This window comes from Canis lupus, chromosome 19 (assembly GCF_011100685.1).
Source record: "Canis lupus familiaris isolate Mischka breed German Shepherd chromosome 19, alternate assembly UU_Cfam_GSD_1.0, whole genome shotgun sequence".
NCBI classification, from domain to species: Eukaryota; Metazoa; Chordata; class Mammalia; order Carnivora; family Canidae; genus Canis; species Canis lupus.
The window spans coordinates 34,859,635-34,873,362 of NC_049240.1; the positions used below are offsets into that span (position 1 = coordinate 34,859,635).

General features: G+C 37.1%; 1 pseudogene; it reads left to right on the forward strand.

Moving 5' to 3' along the window:
• The first annotated feature begins 10,111 nt into the window (after window positions 1-10,111).
• LOC100684150 lies at window positions 10,112-11,522 on the forward strand (annotated as a pseudogene).
• Window positions 11,523-13,728: the final 2,206 nt, after the last annotated feature.

The window sequence follows — 13,728 nt, forward strand, 5'->3', positions numbered from 1 at the left end:
GAGGAAAAGATAAGGTGATAAATTGCATTCTGCAGGAAACTAAAGTGCACAGAAAGGAGTGTACTGACAGTGCAGAAAGAGTGTGAGGTGCAAAGTATGCAGCAGGAAGAAGGGGTATAAGATGAAGGGCATAAAATGAGCATCAATGTCCTATCAGTGAAGTCCCGGGACATGGAAAAGATTTCATAAAGAATGTGTAGATCTTTGCATAACGCATATAAATAAGGACAAATGACAAAAAGGCAGAGAAAACAGGAGTAGACCTAAGACAATGACCTAGCTAATCCCAAAGAACATGAGAACTGTTTTTCACGAAAAAAAAAAAAAAAACAAAAACTGCTCCTCAAAACTCAACTCACAACTCCATGTGTTCTGGTAATTAGTTGTTGATATTGAATAGTAAAGCTTGATAAGAGTGCTCATTAGACCAACAGACAATAAGACTTTCAAGAATCGGGACTATATTATTTAAATTGTAGCATCTAGCAGTTATTATGTAAATGATTGCTAAATGAATGCTTATACATTTATTACAATTGCTCTTCCCTTTCTCTGTAACAATCTTCCCTATTTCTTGTGTCTGTGTGTCTTTGAACACATCTTTTTCATTATTCAGCTCATTGTTCAAATATCTTTGTAGAGAGGCTTTTCCTGATCATTACCATAAAACAGATTGCCTGTCCCCCACTGCTGTCACTCCCTATCTCTTCACCCTTTTGTATTTTCTTTTTAACATACAACATATCTGAAATTATTTATTTACATATGTCTTTGTTTATCACCAACTAAGTTGTAAACTTCCCGAAAACTAAAATCATTGTGGCTTATACTAAAATGATTCTCAGAAATATCAACAAATTAGGTCCCACATTCTAAAATTACAGGGCTGATAAAAGTGAAAACAAACATACTTCAGAAAGTTCATAAAATCAGTAAACTAAAGGATATAAAAATTCACCAAGACCCAAAAGGAGATACACTACAACTGACTCAGCCTTAAAGCACACACTTCTTGATACATTAAAGGCTTATTTTATATGTTAGGAACTAAATATCCAGAATTATTCTATAAAGTAATTTGGATATAATATATGAATAGAATCAAGAAATACTGAAATAGGAGCACCAGGGTGGCTCAGTGGTTGAACATCTGCCATTGGCTCAGATCATGATCCTGAGTCTGGGACTGAGTCCCACAATGGGCTCCCCACAGGGAACCTGCTTCTCCCTCTACCTATGTCTTTGCCTCTCTTTGTGTGTCTCTCATGAATAAATAAATAAAATCTTTTTTAAAAAAAGAAATATTGCAATAGAGACTCGATAGTAGTTTCATAAAAGTTCCTGCATCTATCAGAATCTCCAACCATGTTCCACAGTCCAACCCTGGAAGGTTTCAACTTACCTATGTACACATCCTTCCTCCATGGTATCACGGATAGTTATGCAGTAGCTTGAACTATCATCTATTCACTGACAACTCTCAAATATTCCTGTTCCATTCCCCTCAATTACCTATCTCATTACCTACCTAACATCTTACATACAGACATATTCAATATTTGAAACTTCACATCTTCAATGGGGAGCCATTAATTCTCCAACACGTGTGTTGCCTCCCACCTAATCTATCTCAGTTAATGAATTCCATGTTCTGATCAGTAATTTTACACTTACCCTTCACTCCTCTCTATCATACTTCCTATCTAGTATGTCAGCATGTCTTAAGGATCTTATGTTCAGAATATGTCCAGAATAAGTCATTTTCTCAATTCCTCTACCCCAACCCTCCTTATGCAAGTCACTGCTCTCTTTCCCCAGTTACTGAGGTAGCCTCCTAACTGGTCTCATTTCTATCCCCTTGCCTTCCTTCAGTCTATTTTCAATGCAATAGCGAGAATTACCTTGTTAAAATATAAATCAGAGCGGGGGGGCCTGGTGGCTCAGTTGATTAAGCCTCCAACTCTTGATTACTGCCTCAGGTCATGATCTCCAGGTTGTGAGATGGAGCCCCATGTTGGGTTCCACACTGGGGAGGGAGACTTCTTCTTAAGATTCTCTCTTGCTCTTTCCTCTCACTGCTACCCATAAAAAAAAAAAAAAAAAAAAAAAAGTATAAATCAGGGCGTATCACTGTCTTACTCAACATCTCGGTGGCTTCCAGCTCTTCAAGGGCAAAAGCCAAGTTGTTTAACCTACAAAGACCCACATGATTACTTTTCTGATCTTCATCTCCTGCAGCTTTCCCCTCATCACACTCTTCCAGCCATGATGACCTCCTAGCTACTTCATAAACAAGCCCAACATACTCGGTTCAGGTCTTTGGGTGCACTGTTTCCTCTGGCTTGAATGATCTTCCCTTCAGCTATATGCATGATTGTTTCATATCTGCTTCAGGTTTTCGACCCCAGTGCCACCTTCAGTTAAATTTCAATTCCTCCCATCCAAATCTCCCTTCCAACATTACAGTGCAAATCATATCACATATCAGATATTTAGCAGATTTATAATATTCATTGCTTATCTCCTCTTACCAAATCTCATGAGGGCAGGGATTTGTGTCTATTTCGCTCAACAATAACTCCTCATCACCTAGTTCTGTCTGTGGCATTGTGGTAAGTGTTCATAATTTGTTGTATACATTTAGTAAATATGACTAAAATAGAAAGTTTATAATTTGAAGAAAGAATACGTTGTTTTAGACAAAAGCTTTCCAAAAAGTGAAGCAGTGAACAAAATATCATTACATATATTGTAAATATCAAGGGCCACTGGTCCATGTAATTACCTCAATTTTCCACATCAGCACCCATGAGGACTATTAAAATACTAATAATGTTCACATTTGCTTAGTGTTTTAATTTGTAAAGCCCACGGGTTGTCTTTGCTGATCTTCTAACCATCATGCTACCCTGAGCTGCAAAATCAAAGTAAAAAATAAATATATAGATAGATAGGTAATTTTTTTGTGAAACAAAAAAAAAATATAAATCTGTAGAGTTTTTTAAGACAAAAAAAAAGAACAGTAAGACAAGAAGACACTTGAGTTATTATAATAATAATAATTTGCTTAGGGACGCCTGGGTGGCTCAGTGGTTAAGCATCTGCCTTTGGCTCAGGGCATGATCCTGGGGCCTGGGATTGAGTCCCACATTGGGTTCCCTGGAAGGAGCCTGCTTCTCCCTCTGCCTGTGCCTCTGCCCCTCTCTCTGTGTCTCTCACGAATAAAGAAATAAATAAATATTTAAATAATAGTAATGATAATAATAATAATTTGCTTGGGCTGTTATAAAAAAAATACCACAGACCAAATAGTTTAAACAGCATTTTAAGCTAAAACTTTAAACTTTCTCACAGTTTTGAAGTAGAAGTCCAAGATCAAGGTATCGTAAGGGCTGGCTCCACCTTAGGCATCCTTTCCTGTTTCACTGAGAGAAACTTCTCACTGTGTCCTCACATTGCCCTTCTTTCATGTGAGTTCACAAAGAAAACGAGAGAGCTCTGGTGTTTCCTCCTCATCTTATAAGGATACCCAACCTATTGGAGCAGGTCCCTAACCTTATAATTTTCTAATTACCTCCTTATTGACCCTATTTTCACATACCATCATATGTGGGATTAGGACTTTAAATTTTTTTTTAAAAAAAGGACTTTAGTGTATGAATTTTGAAGGGACACAATTCAGTTCATGAGATGCACATATTCACTTTTTACATGAGTCAGGATATTCCAAGTTGCAAGGAATAGAGACACTTACTCTACCTTAGTAAATTAACATTTATTATAAGATACATCTCATGATACAAGGCTTTAGTGGCCTTGTTGTCTTTTAGGTACTGAAAATCAAAATACTTATTGCTTACTTTAGGGCTTTGCCAATCAGTTCACTTGGTCACCCTATTTATCTATGTATCTATGTATATGTATCTATGTATTTATCTATCTTTGCCTCTGTATCTCCTAGTGACTGGCTCTGTTCCATAATCAGAAGTCTCCAAAAGGAGTAAGATGGTCCTGACTTAATATTATACTGAGGGGCAGGCTGGGCAGAACTATTTCACAAAGCCTTTCTTAGCCAAATGATCCTCCTATTAATATCTATCTTTTTGCCTTGAACTACTCTCAGTCCAAAGGGCTATGATTATTTTATGGTGGTAATTACTTTCTTAATTATTCTTCAAGACATTCACTATAGCAAGCCCATCCTAGCTTTGAACTATGGATATAGTGTATCTAGTATACTTTGTCTAGTTATTAAAAAGGATTTGAAGTCCCCTAGCCAATGACCATGACCACTACTTAACAGGTGCCACTTGAGTGTGCTGTGGGAAAGACTGTCATGCTTACCAGATATCAATTTGCACCCCTACATTTTCAAATCTTCTGCAGAGGCGTGAGACTTGGCTATTGGGTTGTACAGAAAAGCAAAGTATGTAGTTGAATCAGTAAAAATAAACCTACAGACAAACATGCATGGTTCTCTAGTCTCTCTTTATAACAACCAAAAAGGTCATTTTTGTTTGTTTGTAGGGGTGTGTGCATGTGTGTGTTTCAATGATGGAGGCACAAGATAATGGAGCATAGCATAAGCAAGAAATAGTTTCTCTTGAAAACCATAAATGTCATCCGCCAAGTTGTTTGTAAAATTATTTTGGGGTTATTGTTACCACAGCATAGCCTTTCCTACTGGTTAAAAAAAAAGAGAGAAAGAGAAAAAAAGAATTTGTTGAAACAAACAAAAGCCTAAAATGCATGGCTTTAGTTTAACAATTAAGCTTCATTGTTGAAAGTATGGGAGAGTAAACTAAAACTCCAAAAAGGTAGTGATCCACATAATACAATGGCAAAATAGTAAGCAATACTTTTATCTGTGGAAACCTGGAAAACAAGTCCTACATTATGAACCTTCAGCTCAAAGAGCTTGGCAAAGGATGCTTGTGTTGGGTTTTGTTTTCAGATGCATAGGTACTGTAGGAAAGAGAAAGGACTATCGGCTTTGTGAGCAGAAAAGAAGGGAATGGCAAAATCTCAGAAATTGAGGGAGTATTTGCAGTGTTAGAAAAGCCAACTTTCTTTTTTTTTTTTTTTAAAGATTTTATTTATTTATTCATGAGACAGAGAGAGAGAGAGAGAGTGAGAGACACAGAGACACAGGCAGAGGGAGAAACAAGCCCCATGCAAGGAGCCCAACATGGGACTCAATTCTGGGACTCCAGGATCATGCCCTGGGCTGAAAGAGGCGCTAAACCTCTGAGCCACCCAGGCTGTCCAAAAGCCAACTTTCAAGTGTAGTCAAGGGGTACCTGGCTGGCTTAGTTGGTGGAGTATGCAACTCTTGATCTTGGGTTATAAGTTGAGAGTCCAATGCCAGAATGAGAGAATTTGATTAACAGACATCTCCCAAAATCTTTTGGCAGGATTACTGTCTTGTGATACAGATGAACAACAGTTCATAAGAAACATAGTTACCAGATTTTAGAATCTAGATCGAAAAAGACTATAACTTAATGAACATTGGGACATTAACCTTTTATGGCAAAAAGTGGGTTGAGAAAGCTGCATAGTACCCAACAAAAGATTATTTCGCAGTCTTAGATATGCCCAAAACGGATAATAGAGAAGACTATTAGAAAAGAATCTTAGAGGATGTTGGACAGTGGAACAATTCTCAGGGTGAGAAATTTGGGCCCACTCAACAGTCTCCTTCTTCAGGGTGGGGACTTAGTGTCTGCCCGGTGGGTTTTCAGAGTATTTATGTACTTCTTCCCCTTCTTGAATCGAAATATTTGTTATAGCCACATCAGTACTGTCTACCATGCATATTGGATGTGGTGGGATAACCTGTATTTTTAAGTTAATTGGTCAGGAGACCAAGAAGAAACTATAAGTTCAACCAACCATTACCTGAGTATCCCAAACTTTGAGCTGCATACTCAAAAAATGTAGGGATTGTCTCCACTGGGAAAAGGATGAGTATGCTCTATGCAAAAGGGAATAAAAAGTTTGAGGTCAAGATGGCTGACTATGGCAGAAACAATAATGGTCACTTGTATTCTGACTGACATTGTCCAACCTCCTTATAATTTGCATAGTCATAAGGTAGTTCTACTCAATAGGCTGTGAGGAAAAGCACTCTTGGCCATCTCCTGGTTTTGTTAATAAAAATCCTTGTGTACTTTTTCAGCCTGTTTCCCCTAACAGTGCCTGAGAGAGATATAAACTTTTGTTGTGTTAAGCCTTTGAGATTTCATGATTAATGTGTTTTACTTGCATGAAATAATCAATCCTAACCAACCTAGCCTGATAGGTTCCTATTCCTGCTATAGTCAATAGGACTATTTCAGTTTTCCTTTCTCATTAGCATTCTTTGGGCTCAGGTAGGAATATCAGGCAAGGGCTATTTTAACCTCTGAAGGCTTCTCTTAAAGTACTGGCAGTGCAAAAATATTATTTTGCATCCTGGAAGGGATTTTAAGGCAGGAGTGAGTCAGCCAGATACATGAAATAAACGGCAATTCTACTTTCTTTCCTCCCATAGCATGGGCCACTGCTGTTTTTTTTTTTTTTTTTCCACTGCTGGGTTTAAGTTTGTATCAGTTAACTCAAAAATGGCTACCAAATATGGCTCAGATTAACACACTGAATGAACAGTGTGTTACATCCCCGTGTACCTCCACATATAAACAAGGAACCAATCATCTCAGTATAATTACCTATTTGATAAACTTTCTCACCAGGAGCCAGTAAAATTCATATATACTTAATTCTTTCTTGGTTTCTTGTAGAAGATTCTATAAAAATTCTTCATAATCCATTTATTATTCTGATTTTTTATATCTTTTTCAGGTCCACGGGGCATTCGGATAGCATTTGCTCTAGTTGCAGGGATAAATTAAGAGCAGATTTGTATGTTTTTTAAATGTGAGAATTTCCAACACCCCGGGCACTTTCAATTCTTCCTAAATAATCCCATTCAAATTCTTAGGTGCCAGACCTTCGACCATTAAGGTACTGATCTTGACCATGAAATCCTATCATCTTTAGACCTCAAATTATCTTTAAAATGCACTGCACATATCTCTAGAGCTAGTTTTATCTCAGAGCATTAGGTATGGGGAGAAAACATACTTTAAGGTGTTTATATAATAATACTCTTTTTACCCCTTTGTCTTGTGTTTTTTCTACTGCAGTCATTTTGAGGTATGAGAAGTAAACTTTTACATCTACTGTGCCTACATTACTTAACACATTGAAGTATTCCAAAGCTGCAGCCAAAGCTCTGCTTTAGTCTTTTGGTAGAGAAATATTTTATATAATAGCTTAATCATCAACTTCACAGACAAATCATGAGCTCCTTTGTGCTACCACCTCCAGCTTTGTACTATTGCCAGTTCTATAACCTCCAAGCCTTTATGAGGATCCATTACTTGCAAGTTAACTTGCAATAACTATTTTAGGTGGCATTTTATTTTTTCATACCTCGAGGAACATGGACCGGCTTTGGTTGCCTCAGTTAATGGTTAATTTTAAGAAAAAGAAAGAAAGAAGAAAGAAAGAAAGAAAGAAAGAAAGAAAGAAAGAAAGAAAGAAAGAAAGAAAGAAAGGAAGGAAGGAAGGAAGGAAGAAAGGAAAAGAAAAGAAAAGAAAAGAAAAGAAGAAAAGAAAAGAAAAGAAAAGAAAAGAAAAGAAAAGAAAAGAAAAGAAAAGAAGAAAAGAAAGTTTCAAAGCTGTATAAGTAAGACTTTGAATTAGCAACTCATTCAGATCACAATATGATCCCTAGTAGTCTTCTATCCTAGGGATGCAATGTCTAAGCTTATTTTCTCTTTCTCTCTTAACAGTTGTGTATATTTATATACTTCACACACATACACACGCACATCCAAACACACATACACATGTACTGTTCCAGCTCCATAGGTTTTTATTTCCTTTCCCTCCTATAGACTCGTTCAGATTCTGTTGCCAGTATATTCTGTTTTTAGCTATTGCTTTCACAGTAAAACTCACTAATTCCTGATTATGTTAGTGTAGCCCATCATGATCAAACATAGAGTAATTTTTTCCAACAGAACCTTTAAGACACCTCTTAATTTAATTCCTGGCCCAACTATCAAAAAAGCTGATTCACAGTTAATATCATTTGATGCAAAATATGACCATCAATGCAAAATGAACCACCAAGCCTGCTTTCCTTAGATGCAGCCTGTAAGAAAGAGAAAGTAGACAAAGGAAGGCCATCTTAAAGTGGTGAAAGTAAGGTCGTGGTAAATATCTTTTGGGGTATTGCCTATGAATTGAATGAGACATATAAAGAGAAAAATAAAAGATGAATGACAGATTTTTGACCTAAATAACTGCCGATTTGTAATTCACTTTACTGAAGAAGAGAAGATAGGTATAGAAAAGATTATAGGAAGAACATCACATTTCACTCTGGGCATGGTAAGTATGAGAGACCCATCAGATATCTCAGTGCATTTGCTAAATCAGCAGCTGGCTATATGTAACTAGTAACCAGAAGAGAATTTGGGGCTGAAGATAGACACTTAGAGATTATCAGTATTCATTTAAAGGCTGTGGAGTGGAATTTATTACTATTAAGATTGTAGGAAACAGCTATGTGTTACCATATATAAAGATGGTGGTAAAATTGGAGGTGATAAAATAATAACAAGAATAATAGAGTGCTACTTTGCATTTTTGTATACTTTAAGATTTTTCAGTGAGTGGTCACAGCAATAGTCTATCCTTATATGAATCATGTCATGGAGATAGGGGAGTTACTAACATATTTTAATATGAAGAGTTTGAAATACCAATTGTTAAAGTTACTTATACACATACATGCATAGGCCACAGGAGATCTGGGACTAGTTTTTGGATTGTCCTCACAAGCCTATACTTGCTACCTTTACATCTTATGCCTTAGGAGGTTCACATCAAGAAAGGAGACATAGAAATTTCCAAACCTTACCAAGATTTCATATTCTATAAAACTGAAAAAATGGATTCCCCCAACAATTTTCTACTTAGGGTAATGAAGGTAACATGGGAACCACTCCACACTCCTAAATCTGGAAGAGGATTCCTATAACAAAGAGATGTCTATTTATGATGCACTGTCAGAATGTGTAATATTTGCTTAGATAATTAAGGTTAACATGCTAGGGTTATATTCTATTTATTTCTAGAATTGATTCTCCACCAACACACACTGTCAGGTTTTTTTCTCTTTGCAAATGGTCAGTCCAATTCCTATAACATTTACACTGCTGATACAAAGTCACAAGGCCAAATGCTGGAAAAGATGAAAATGTGTTTATTAAAATCATACTTGTGCCTTCTCAAAAGCAATGCAAAGGACAGGATAAAGTCTAGGTCCCAGGGATATGAATTAAGAAACTTTTAAGTAAAATTTTAAACTTTTTTTTTCCTATTTTTCAACAAGAAAATTATCTCTTAGTGAGAAAATTCCTTGACTGATAAAGATAAAGATAATGCACTAAGAAGATTTTTATCAACACTGGTGAACATAGATGCCTGCTATCCTTTACCATTTCTTTTGGTATGTGCCTTGGTTTTCCAATGCGAAAACTTCTTGCAGTCTCTCTCATTTCATGTGGACATTTATGGCTGATTTCAACTATTGATTTAAGGAGAATCAAGCCTACCTATTCAGGGCATATCATTTCTCTGACCACAACAATTGATCCATGGATGGCCAAGTAACCCAAAATACTACTGGTATTCCATCTCAAGTCTTTGTTGTAACTATTAAAGAACGAGAATTCTATCCTTACTGAAACTCAATTAATAATGTTGAGAGGGTCTGGTAAAGAATGAAGCCAGGAGAGAAGATAGAAAGTCCAACCAATAAAGAGATGGACCATACCCTGATGGCTTTGTTTGAATCTCTATACATTAGAATTACACAGCATTTATTTTATTTTATATTTGGATTTTGCCATGGACACATGACACTAGGAGTACTTAGCATATGACATTAACAGAAGATATAACCAGTTAAAATGAATCAAGATTCACTTTTTTCACAACGGGTTTGCTGCCAGAACACAGGTGTCATGAAAACCACCGCTAAACCTAAATCAAAATGGGAAAAGAAAAGACTCACATCAACATCGTTGTCATTGGACATGTAGATTCAGGCAAGTCTACCACAACTGGCCATCTGATCTACAAATATGGTGGGATCAACAAAAGAACTATCTAAAAATATGAGAAGGAGGCTGCTGAGATGGGAAAAGGCTCTTTCAAGTATGCCTGGGTCTTGGATGAACTAAAAGCTGAATGAGAACGTGATATCACCATTGATTTCTCCCTGGGAAATTTGAGACCAACAAGTATTATGTGACCATTATTGATGCCCCAGGACATAGAGACTTTATCAAAAACATGATTACAGGCACATCTCAGGCTGACTGTGCTGTCCTAATTATTGCTGCTGGTGTTGGTGAATTTGAAGCAGGTATCTCCAAGAATGGGCAGACCCATGAGCATGCCCTTCTGGCTTACACACTGGGTGTAAAACAACTAATTGTTGGTGTTAACAAAATGGATTCCATTGAACCACCCTACAGCCAGAAGAGATATGAGGAAATCATTAAGGAAGTCAGCACCTACATTAAGAAAATTGGCTACAACCCCGATACAGTAGCATTTGTGCCAATTTCTGGTTGGAATGGTGACAACATGCATGAGCCAAGTGCTAACATGCCTTGGTTCAAGGGATAGAAAGTCACCTATAAAGATGGGAATGCCAGTGGAACCATATTGCTTGAAGCTCTGGATTGCATTCTGCCACCAACGTGTCCAACTGATAAGTCCTTGCATCTGCCTCTCTAGGAAGTCTACACAATTGGTGGTATTGGTACTGTCCCAGTGGGTCAAGTGGAAACTGGAGTTCTTAAGCCTGGCATGGTGGTCACCTTTGCTCTGGTCAATGTTACAACTGAAGTCAAGTCTGTTGAAATGCACCATGAAGCTTTGAGGGAGGCTCTTCCTGGGGACAATGTGGGCTTCAATGTCAAGAACATATCTGTCAAAGATGTTCGTCGTGGCAATGTGGCTGGTGACAGCAAAAATGAACCACCAATGGAAGCAGCTGGCTTCACAGCTCAGGTGATTATCCTGAACCATCCCGGCCAAATCAGTGCTAGATATGCATCTCTGATGGATTGTCACACAGTCCACGTTGCTTGCAAGTTTGCTGAGCTGAAGGAGAAGATAGATCGTTGTTCTGGAAAAAAGCTGGAAGATGGTCCCAAGTTCTTGAAATCTGGCCATTGTTGATAGGTTCCTGGCAAACCTATGTGTGTTGAGAGCTTCTCTGACTATCCTCCTCTGGGCTGTTTTGCTGTTTGTGACATGAGACAGACAGTTGCTGTGGGTGTCATCAAAGCAGTGGACAAGAAGGCAGCTGGAGCTGGCAAAGTCATCAAGTCTGCCCAGAAAGCTCAGAAGGCTAAATGAGTATTATCCCCAATACCTGCCACCCATCTTAATCAGTGGTGGAAGAAGGGTCTCAGAACTGTTTGTGTCAATTGGCCATTTACATTTAATAGTAAAAGACTGGTTATGATAACAGTGCATCATAAAACCTTCAGAAAGAAAGGAGAATGTTTTGTGGACCGTGTGTGTGTGTGTGTGTGTGTGTGGCAGTTTTAAGTTATTAGTTTTTTAAATCAGTACTTTTTCATGGAAACAACTTGACCAAAAATCTGTCACAGAATTTTAAGACCCATTAAAACAAAAGTTTAATGAGAAAAAAAAAATGTATCAAGATTCTATAGAAATTGATAACTTATTCAGAAAACACAAAAATCTATCATATGTATGAATATACCTAATCAATCTATATATAAACAGGGACCTTTTATATTTTCCTGGTTCCATGTTAAATCTTAGTGATACTTAATGGATGTATCAAACTCTCTTGCAATCTCGAAATCAGAATAGGAGGCTTTTGGCTGAGGAAATTAAAAATACTTTAAAGAAAATTATTTATTTCACCACTTCATAATAAACCACTACCTGGATCAGTTACATAAAAATAAAAAAAAGTTATGACCCAGGCACTGTGGTAAGTCCTCTGTATGTTATAACTTCTCTCTTTTAGTACTGTTGAAATTCATATAATCAGATCACTAACCTGTTGTACTGAGCCATTCATCACTGAACTTACATACTGACATTATGTGTAAGATCCCTGCTCAACATCTATAAGACAGAGATAGAAAGAAGCCATTACAAATCCTAGGAAATTTTTATGACAAAAGAGTTGGCTCCTCAGTGGATAAAGTGTTTACAAAGTAACCTCGAGCATTAAAAGGGAAATAGAAGCGTTGGTCCATATTCTAAATTTGAGAGAGAGGAACCTTCAAAGTTATGAAAGAGAAATAATAAGGAGAAAAAAAACAGCTGAGGAGACTGTTAGCCATGGATATCCAGAGCAACTACATGCTCATTAAGTATCCCCATCCTCTAGTAAATGGACATTAAATAATTCCAGATTTTTCTCCTTCCCTGTTTCAAAGCATTCTGTTTCTTCTTGCTGTTATGAAGTCTACCATCCTAACAGTAGCTGAGTCTTTCCTGCCCAGCAAGACTCATTTTACTGCAATTTTCTGACAGCCCCTTGCCCCATGTTTCCACTCTATCATCTCTTTATATCAATGCTTTTGTATTAATGTGAATGTGTTATCCTTTATAATGGTGTTTTTCATTTCACTCACAGCCTTCTAGAGACAATCACTTAATCTAAAGGGACAGTTTCAATGGGAGGAATTTTAAGTACCATTCCAAATGAGCAAGAGGCATTTTGATCAGAAGAGTCTTAACAATATTTCTGAAACCAAAGTGAACAATCTGCCTGTTTTTTATCAGTTGTGAATTGACTCTTAGATCCCTCTACTCTAAGACAGCATCTGGACTATACATATAGAAATTCTAAAAAAGTAATTTTAACTATTAAGATAAGCTCATTATTCACCACAAGTTCAATCACAATAAGCAAACATGTTAATATTGGTTGATATGACTTGGCAAGATCACAGAGATAGGGTACACATGGAAGAGGAATCCAGCTTTCATGACACTCTTCCCCACATGCTCCCATAAGGCTTCTACATACTTACTGTCTTCTTTGGTCATCCCAGACCATAAATTTACAATGTCCATGCCAATAATTTGTCTTTGTAATAATTACTTTAACAGATAAAAGATGTAGTTTTGGCCTTGATTTCCTTCTAAAAGCACTTAAACTGTAAGAGATCAGAATATGTCACCTCCTTGGGATGCCTGGATGGCTCAGTGGTTTAGCAGCCGCCTTCGACCCAGGGCGTGATCCTGGAGTCCCACATTGGGCTCCCTGCAAGGAGCCTGCTTCTCCCTCTACCTATGTCTTTGCCTTTCTCTCGCTCCATGTCTCTCTTGAATAAATAAATAAAATCTTAAAAAAAAAAAAAGAATATGTCACCTCAAATACGCTATTTTGGCATAAAAATTATTTTGAGCTGAAGACAACTGAGAAGCAAAAAAAACCTCTCTGCCCCACTCCACCTTCAATTTACATAAAAGCAGGCTTAGGCATTTAATCATTGGTGAATCTTACCAGCCCTGAGAAGAAATCAAGAGGCATCTACATAACAAACCTTACTAAAACAGCCCTTAAAAAATAAATAAATAAATAAATAAATAAAAAATAAAACA